Raw genomic sequence first — 10,553 nt, forward strand, 5'->3', positions numbered from 1 at the left:
TCAATTAATTATTTAATTTGGAACGTTCTGAATTGAAAATTGTTCAATATATTTTTTGAAAGGTTTTTTTTTTAATTTGAAAAACGTTTAATATCTAAACATCACTCAACAAATGGATTTTTAAATTCTTTGTAACTGTTATGTTAGGAAATAAAAATAAACCTTAAAAAATTGTTATTAGTAAAATAAAAATATTTGTAAAATATTCAAACGATTAAATATGATCTGAAGCTGAAAGAATAATATTCATTTGTAAATTAAATTATAGGCACTATAAATATTTTACGTAAGTAAAAGTCCATACCTTGGCTTATTAATCGATATTTTCAATTGACAACTTTAATGGAAGATAGGTTGTTTTTACGAGGAGACATAAAACTGAAAAATGATAATAATGAGTACTCTTTGTGAATCCGACAGTTCATCAGTCCCTCATAAGTTAGAAGAGATAGCACGATTAAAAATAGTTGATAGCAAGTACGTGGGCAAGGTGCCCATTATGGCACATCGTAAACCATAGGACGCTTAAATCATTGATCATTATCTTAGTTTATTTTACAAAAAAAAGTTGACTGCTTTCCAACATGTCTCAGTAGTTGCACAAGAGTTCTGAGTGTTTTAATTTAAAGTGTATTAAACTCGTACAGTACCGTCCAAGAGAACGAGGATACCTAAAAAACTATCGATTAAAAACATGCAATTCTTGCAAGACAACTCCGGAACAAAATAATAGACAAAAGATCTAAAAAAATAGTCAAAGTAGGCACGGTGCATCTACAAAAAAGCTTTTGTAGTCTATTAAGCCCTGAAGGGCATGCTCTGCAGTGGCCACGTGACCAAACTGGTCCCCGGTTATGAACTTATTTTTGGTGTTAACTGTATCCACAAGGATTGAGATATCGTGTTTAAACTTTGACAGATAAAATAAAGAGCACTAATAAACGTTTGTACACATCAATATATTGGTAATTTTAAAGCAAGTTTATTTATAAATTGATGAAATAGGATATTACCATTCGAGTTATAGCACTTTGCAGATCATTTTTGGTTTGATGCATTTTAGATTTTTTGATTCGCTCATATTGAGCACTGACACCAATCTTATACTAAATCGTCTAAACCTTGAGAAAAATTAATATAAGTAATAAGATTTGCACATACGTTGCAAATCAACAAATAAGTATCTGCACACATGTAACCTATCATTATTTTTTGGACATTTTTAGCGATTTCTAGCGGAGAAAAAAAGAAACTTTGAACGTCGATAAAGTCTAGATCAAGTGACTAATTTCGTTCATGAAATTTTTGTGTAAAATGATTTTCATTTTTTTGGTGCTAAAAATAAAAGATAAATTTCAAAATCGAAACATAGCAACATCAGCAGTGTGCTAAAATTTACTCGTCGGAGTTTTTCAACCTCGCCTTGTCTTTCACCCCCGGGCGAAATTTTATTTTTATTCTTACAATTGTTTCACACCAGTACAATAAATCCACAAGAATATATAACCATTAGAAAATTTTAATAATTTTTTGAAGATGTACATTTTTCAAGATGGGACTTGGGCGGACTTTCGAGTATCACATTCTAAGACGTATCTCGATTTTTTTAAATCGAGGCATCTACTTTATCGAAGTTAAAAATTTATTTCATATTCCTGTAGTATTTTACCAGAAAACTTTCTTCGTAATTGTAAACATTTTGTGTTTACAAACGTTCCTTATTGCTTTCTGTATAACTTCCTGAATCCTGAACACGATATCTCAATCCGTGTAGACGTAGTGAGGAGCAAAAAAATGAAAATCATTTAATTCTCTACACAAAAATTTCATGAACGAACTTATTCACGTGATCTCGACCTTATCGACGTTCAAAGTTTCTTTTCTGCTCCGCTAGAAATCGCTCAAAATGCTCCAAAAGTAATGATAGATTACATGTGTGTAGATGCTAGATTTTTTATTTGCAACGAATATGCGAATTTTATTGCTTATATTAATTTTTTGTAAGGTTTAGACGATTTAGTCTAAAATTTATTTCAGTGCTCAATATACGCGAATCAAAAAATCTGAAATACATCAAACCCCTGCTTGCCCTACATTCCCTCCCCAAAACTTCAACCTTCGCTTCCCTTACCCAAGTTCTTCCTTCTCTAATTGAAGTCTCGGAAAGAAGAACCGAACGAGCGCTCGAACAGTAGGTAGGGGTGGGGACGACGGGCAGCAAATGCGACGAAAGACCGTTCTCTCTTTTTTCGCGTTTTCTGCGCGTCATTCCCCTTTTTCCTACTGCTCGAGCGCTCGTTAGGTTTTAGATGATGCGCCATCAGTTTTCCCCCTTCTCAGTTCCCCAGCAAACACTCTCTTTGTCCCACTTCCCTTTCCTAGGCCTCACTTTCTCTACCTTACTCACCCGTACCATTCTACTAGCCATTCCGTCACTTTCCCGTACTTCTTAACTCTTCATTTTCCCGCACTTGCCCTACTTCTTCATCCCTCTCTTCCCCTGTCGCATCCATCATTTCTCCTTATTTTCCCCTCTTCTGATTTTCCCTAGTCACCCTCTCCTAACTTACCTTATTTCCCCTCCCCTGCGACTCTAAATTATTTATGATAATTCAAGAATCAGTGCACAATTTTGCAGTCTCTTGACCTCAAATTAAAGAATAAATATGAAGCGTCATTTTGCGGGATTAAACATTTTTTTAAATTACTTTTATAAATTTTATTAGAAGCTGGAGTTGAATCAAGAAAATTAACCAAAAATCTTGCGAGAAGTGAGTGTATGTTTTTAATCGTTAAATCTTTAAGGTTTCTTCGAACTCTATCGTAAGGAAGTTTCATACAGGTTGGGACACTTTATAGGTTGGGACACGTTATAGGTTGGGACAGCGCGCTTTTCTATATTTTTTGAAATTTTTTTCATGAGTCGCTTACTTAGCGAAGGCATGTTCTTAATTAACAAATTCATATTTCATAAACTATTGGTTGTGGAAGGTTCGATGAAGGCTCACTTGAAAGCTAAATTATCCCCTTCAAATCGCCCAGAGAGTGGAAAAAAACATTGTTATTAATTATAATAATCGTCAATTCAGTGTTCTCAGAATGGAGTTTGTTCGCCGAGAATCTTTCGTATTTTATGACTGTTTTTTTTTAAATGTATTCATTTTATTATTTAGAGGATTTAGATTTTTAAATACATAATTGTATAAGAAATTGATGTTTTTATGTACTAAAATACTTAGAATAAAGTACAAGCCTTGAACATTTGTGACTTCTATTTTTACTTCCAGTAAAAATAATTCAATTGCTAAATTACGAGCATTATTACAGTCTTTAATCTTGTGGATCAGCTTTCAGGTTTAAACCTTTAACTTTACGTTATTTAAAACTGAAATCATATAAAATTAAATAGCTTCAAATTGAAAGCATATATGGAAACCTTAGAGATTTCTTGATTAGAGAATCTTTCAAACTAACTTAAAATATTTCCAACCATTTGAAAACTCCTAGAATTATTGGTATGAACTAAAAATCCCTTCAAATCTTTAAAAATATAATAATAATAATAAATATTAATATAATTAATAATTAATATTATTAATACAAAATATTAACTATCTCCATAGTTGAAAAACAAATTAAGATCAATGATTAGTTGAATATTTAACTTTAACCTAAAATTTCCTCAATTACTTAAATAAACTTTTAAATTATAAACTTTAAATTAATGAATAAGTCCCAATTCAAAGTGTTTAATATTAAACAACCTTTAAATAAGGAAATCTTCAAATTGTAAACTTTTAAAGTCTTTAAAGCTATACAAATTAAGAAATTTTCATTCTCAGGCTTTCAATTCTCAATAATTTTACTACTTGGCATCTAAAACTACAAATTATTACATTTTACAACTAAAAATTTGAATCGTAATTTCTTGCATTCTCTGAAATTCTTGACTTCTCGGAATTTCTCGAATTCCCTAAGATGCTTTATTTCTCTGTATTCCTGGAAATCCTCGAAATTTTCTGAATTCCCTGAATTTCTAGAATATTCGGAATCCCTGAAGTTCCTTGAATTCTTTAAATGCTCCAAAGTCGCGGAAATGATCTAAATATAATTAAATCCTTGAATTTTCTGAATAACTGAAAATCTCTCAATTCTTCTAATTCGGAATTCTCAGAGTTTATTGAATATTTTGTATCCCTTGCATTCTCTGAATGCGCGAAAATCAACCAACTTCTTAGATTCGCTGATATTCTGAAATTCACTTAATTTTTTTAATTCTCTTAGTTTCTTAGCCCCTGAATTTCTTAAACTTACTGAATTTCTCTAAATTTCTTAAATTCTCTGAATTCTTTAAATTTTCTGAAATCTTTGAATTTTAAAGCTTTGTGTCCCCTGCATGCCCTGTAATATTTTAATATTTGAAATTGCTTAAATTTTCTGGAATGGAATAGAAGCTTCTAATGTGTCCTCTAAGGGTTTAAATTTTTCTTCCACCTTCTTCTTTACTCCTTTATATACCCCCTCCCACACACACAGTTACAGTTACGTGGAAGGGGGACTTACAGTTTAAGGTGGGTTCCGAACCACCAAGAGCAACAGCTTTAAGTACTTAGAGAAAATCTTTTTCTCTAGAGGTGCCGGTCCCACGACTCCCCGGAGATGAACAACGCCCTTACTAGACTAGTTCTCACCGCATGGGTCGACAAAAGCCACATATAATTTACCCCCTTTTTTATTTAGTTTATTTTTAATAAGCAAATTCAATGCGAATATATGATCCCTTGTCTACCTTCCTTTTCTGAATCCCGCTGTGACTTTCTTTGTACAGTTTATTTTTTTCCATCCACTCTCTTATTTTCTCATTTAAAATCCGCGCTTATAATTTATAGCCTGTGTTCAGCAAGGAGACACTTCTGTAGTTTCCTATTTCATTTTCGTCTCCTCCCCTTAAAGATAGGAACTATTCCGGCTTTCTTCCAACTTCTTCCTAATCTGAAAAATATTAAAAATCTATTTAATATTCTATGTATTTCTTCTAGCCATAATTTTGGTAATCCCTTTATTAATTCCACTTTAATTCCATCCTCCCCTACTTCTTTTCCAATTTTCATTTTCTTCATGGTTTTTACCATTTCCTCAAATGAGATATCACTATTTAAAATATCCTGTTCTTCTATCTTCAATTGTGCAACTTCACCTCCCCCTACAGCCTCTTTTTCTGCTGTTTCCTCTTCTTCGTTTGCTCTTTCTATTTCTTTGTTCGACTCTGGCATACTACTGTTTACGAGGGTTGTCCCAAAAGTATCCGAGCTACCTCGATTTCTCGGCGCTTAATTTATTCTTTGTCATCCGGGGGGGCGGCATCGTTCAAAGTAGTCCCCATTTGATTGAACAAGATGGTCGTATTGATGTTTCCACTTATTAAAGCACTCTTGAAAGTCAGACTTCGGAATCGCCTTTAGTGCATTCGTCACATTAGTTTCAACAGTCTCTTTATCGTCGAATCGATGTCCCTTAAGCGGCATTTTCAATCGAGGAAACAACCAAAAGTCACAGGGAGCTATATCGGGACTGTATAGAGGCTGGCGGAGCTGCGCAAAACTTTTTTCAATAAATACTGCTGCACAAGTTTTGATGCGTACGATGGAGCATTGTCGTGATGAAGAAGCCATTCACCAGTTTTCCAAAGTTGCGATCGTTTTTTCCTGATTGCATCACGCAATCTTTTCAGAACTTCAATGTAGTACTCTTTGTTGATTATCTGGCCTGTAGGATCATACTCGTCATGCACAACGCCCTCATAATCGAAAAAAAAATCAACATTGACTTGGTGTGCTTCGACTTTCACGTGATTTTTTCGGTCGAGGCTCGGTTGGAAGCTTCCATCGCGAAGATAGTTGTTTTGTTTCAGGATCATGACCATAAACCCATGTTTCATCACCAGTAATAACCTTTTTAAGAAAGTTTTCATCACTATTGATCATTTCCAGATTGTCCTGAGCGATTTCTAATCGAAGGTTTTTTTGTTGGTCTGTGCGTAGTTTCGGGATGAATTTTGCATACACACGAGTCATTCACAAATTCTCGGTTAAAATTCGCCAAACAGTACTTTTTGGTATTCCAAGTTCATTTTCTAGTTCTCTCACAGTTAAACGCCGATCTTGTTCAACAGCGACACGCACACGCTCGACATTATCCGACGATGTTCCCATCGAAGGTTCGCCAGAACGAGGATCGCTGTCAACAGATGTGCTGCCACTTTTGAACTACCTATAACACTTTTTTATTTGTGTTTTGCCCATACACTCATCTTTAAAGGCCTTTTACAACATTTCAATAGTTTCCGCACAACTTTTACCGATATAAAAGCAACATTTTATGCAAATTCGCTGTTCGGTTAGTTCTGTCATTTTTAGCGATAAACGAATTGCGACGAACGCAAAAAAGTCGATGTAAACCGATACACGCTGCGCGGGAACTAAGTCTTTTTATCCGTATTTCGGGCTACTGGCGAGAAGGTTAGGAGTTGCTGGTGACGTTCGTACCCTCCAGAGGCCGCCTGAATCTCTCCGCGCGAAGACATGACCGTAGGTCGGATACTTTTGGGCAGCCCTCGTATGTCGCCTAAGCAATTTTTAAAGAGCTCGATCCATCTATCACCCCCTATTCCTTTAACTCATTTCCTTCTCTTTTTTTTAAATTTCCTAGTGCTTTCCAAAAACATTTTATATTCCTGACGTCCTCTATCTTTTTCCATTTTTCCTCCTTTTTTTCTCTTTTCTTCTTCTCATACATTTCTTTAAGTTTCTTTTTTGTTTTATTAAATCTTTCTTTTCGTTCTCACCTTTAGTTTTTATGTCGTCTTCAATTTTATCTCACACCTTGGCCCTCTGCTGTTTACATTCTCTGTAAAACCAATCCTTTTTATTATTCCTTACCCTATACTCCCCATTTCCTTCCATCTTCACTATTAACCCTAGTTTTTCTGCTACTTTCCATAGTCATTCATTAAGCTTTTCACATTTATCTTCCCACTTCAAATACTTTTAAAAAGCCTCTGTTGACTCCCAGCATTGTTCCATTTCTTTTTTACATTCATCTGCCTTTGTACTATCCCACCTTAATCTCTTCGGTATATTTTGAATTTGCCTACGTTTTTTGTTCAGTTTCTTATCTTTGATTTAATCTATTACCAAGCCAAATTCCACTGGGGAGTGATCTGATTCTATTCGTGCTTCAATTTTAATCTCTGTGATATTCAGGTTTTCCAGGTAAGTAGACATCTTGTTAGAGTCAAAAGATTTGTCTGAAAAAAACTGTCAAATATTTAATGTTAACATTTTATTAAAAACTTGAATACAAAATCCTCTCATTTAGGTAGAACAACATTTATTTTTCACCCAGGAGAATAAGTAGAAACAGTAATTTTTAATAGTCCATTCTCATCCTCTTTTATGGCATTCGATCTCCTTGATTTTTAAAGCAATTAATGACTCTTACCGTACGTGCTTTTATGCTTGAATTACAAACCTAAGGTGCGTAAAAGAGATTTGGTAGGATAATAATGACGGACCTAGAAGTTGCTCTCTCGGGCAAAGCCAACCGTACCGTAATTACTTGGATGTGATTCTCGGTTGTCGTTGCGACGATTAGCTGTCTTCTTTTTTGATTCGACCATCGCAAACTAATTGCTGGGATTTTCCAACTGGGTTCATGTATCTCTCAATGTATGTCCTTATAAACACACAAACACACACACACACACAGAAACAAGATTTCTGCGATGCATTAAAAAAAGCACCCAAGTCTCTATTCTGGTAAAACGTTTATTCGAGCATTTCATTAAAAACGGGCAGCTTCCTTCTGTTCCAACTTCCTCTTAATATCAGTTTTCAAAATTTTTGACTTTTCTCCGTCTAATTTTTTATCTTCCCTGACTATTATTACTTGAAAATAAAAATTCGAATCTTTAACATTTTTAATATATAATCTGTTATAAATGGTATAAAATAATTTTTATGTTTAGTTGATAAATGTTTAATTCAATAATTTCAGAAGTACTAGAGACTAATTTACTTGAAAAAGGTGAAAAGTAAACGTTTCGTAGCTTATTAAAGCGTTAAGTAAGTCATTCAAGTCTCGTTCTCTCATACTCCCCACACCTCTCATTACACTTACCCTCACTTTCCTACTATTCTTCCCCTCATTTCCACTCCCTACCTCTACTTCGGGCTCCACTACTTCCTCTTCTGCTCCACCCATCAATTGCCATATTTCCCTTCTTTCCTTTCCTTTTATCTTCTTCCCTACCCCATCATCCCCTAACTTGCGCTCCTTACACTTTCCACACTCCTTATTAACAATTTCAATTTATAAGAATTCTAAATTTGTAGGGTATCCAAGTGAATTAGAAAAAATCAGAATACTTCAATACAATTCCGGTTTATTTCCAAATAATTGAAATAATTTAGAAAAAATACAAAATATTAATTTGATTTCAGTAAAACTAGAGTGAATTTAGAGAAATTTAAGGAAAATGAGACAAATTTGATGAAATTCATAAAAATTCATGGCGGATTAAAAACATATATGTATATTGAATTCAGTAAGTTTGAAATTAGTTTGAATAATTTGAAAAAATTCAAAAAACTTCAGCTCGAATTTAAACTAATTAAAACGATTAGATTTAAAAAAGGATTTCTTAGCCTATTAAACAGTTAATTAAGGGGGTTTAGCCCCTTCCTCTTATACTTTCCCACCCTAACTGCCCATCCCTCCCCACTTTCCTCCTCTAATTCCCACTCTCCGCTTTCCTCAGCTTATACTCCTTTTTTTCTACGTCCGTTCCCCACTCCTACTCACCAATGCTACTCTACTAATCCGCTTCTCACTTCCAATCATTTCTCCTACTTTTCCTCACTTCTTTTCCCCTTGATTCTTCTCAATACCCTCCCAGACTCTCAGTAATTTCTCCTCCTCGGCCTTACTTTCACTCCCTTAAATCCCCTTACTTTCCCCCATAATTCGGCCTCAGTTTTCTCACTTCCCCACTCTCATTTATCCTTACTACCCTTACTTTCTCTCCATCATTTCCGCTTACTACCACTAATCCCCGTCAATTATGTCTCATAATTAGAAAAAATTAAGAGATCTCCAAATAATTGAAAAGATGTCAGGATAAATTAAGAAAAATTGAGGCGAATTCCAAATAAATGGTAAAAAATGTTTCAAAATATTATCAAATCTTTGTCACCTGTCCCGTGGACTTCTATCAATTTGGATATTTCCCGAAAATTCTGAAATATCGAGTAAAGCACGTTGAGAGCTTCTAGAATCTCTTAAAATCATTGATATCTCCGGAAATCTTTTAATATCCTTTGGATTTTTTTTTTATTTGTTGAAAATGCCTCGGAATCTTTGAAATTACCTCAAAATATTTCCAACCCTTTGAAAATCCTTGGAATTATTGAAATGAATTAAAAATTCCTTCAAATCTTTCCAAATTGCCTAAAAATGTTCATATTCTTTGCAATCAATTGAAAATTCTTGAAGCTCTTCAAAATTCTTCGGAATATTTTAAAATCCCATTCAATACTTAAAATCCTTTAATACCTCCTGAAATCCCTTAAAACTTTTACAGCTCTTTAAAATTACAAATGTTTTTTTAATTATCCTAAAATCTTTCAAGTAATTTAGTGTCGCCTTAAATTATTGAGATCTGTTCAAAATTCCTTGGGAAATCTTTGAAAATACCCTCAGATATTTCAAACCCTTTGAAATTCCTTCGGATTTTTCAAAATGTCCTAAATTCTTCAAAATTCTTTGAAAATGTCTCGAAATAATTAAAAATCTTTTTCAATTCTATGAAATCTTTAAGGGGGTAGCTAGGTTTCAATGACCTTTTTTCAACAACGTTTTTTTGTTATTCATTTTTATTTCACATTTACAGCTTTTTAGTATTTCGTAAGGCATGTTATTAACTAACGAAAAAAAATTTATTTTTTATTTTTCATCAATATCCGGCCAATTTCTGGGCGATCTGATGACGCTATGTTGAAAAACGGTCGCCATGATTTTTCAACATTAATTAATTAAAACATTAACTAGATCAAATCGTTAATAAATATTAATGAAGAATCAAGACCGAGGTTCATGCAATAGCCAAGTCTTTTCGGAATATTTTCAAAAAAATTTGAAAGAAATCAGCCCAGTGGATCGGCTGGAATCGTTGCGGCGACCCCAAAAAAACGCGTTTCAACATAAACGCGTTTGAAGTTTGAAGTACGAAAAATTGTGCGTTCCGACCGGTCGAGGCCTTTCGAAGTAATTCATTTTTCGGTCACTTCTGATACGCTCTGAGGGCAAAAAGGGTTTCTAACTTATTTCTAAGGATACATAGGGACTGAAAAAGAAAAAAATTTCGATTTTTTGAAAATTTCAAACCTGGCTACCCACTTAAATTACTAGAAATAAATTCTTTGAAATCTATTTAAAAATGTTTAAATCCCGGAAAGGAAATGAAATTTTATATCTCCTGAAATAACGGAACATTT

This window comes from Belonocnema kinseyi, chromosome 3 (assembly GCF_010883055.1).
Source record: "Belonocnema kinseyi isolate 2016_QV_RU_SX_M_011 chromosome 3, B_treatae_v1, whole genome shotgun sequence".
Lineage (NCBI taxonomy): Eukaryota > Metazoa > Arthropoda > Insecta > Hymenoptera > Cynipidae > Belonocnema > Belonocnema kinseyi.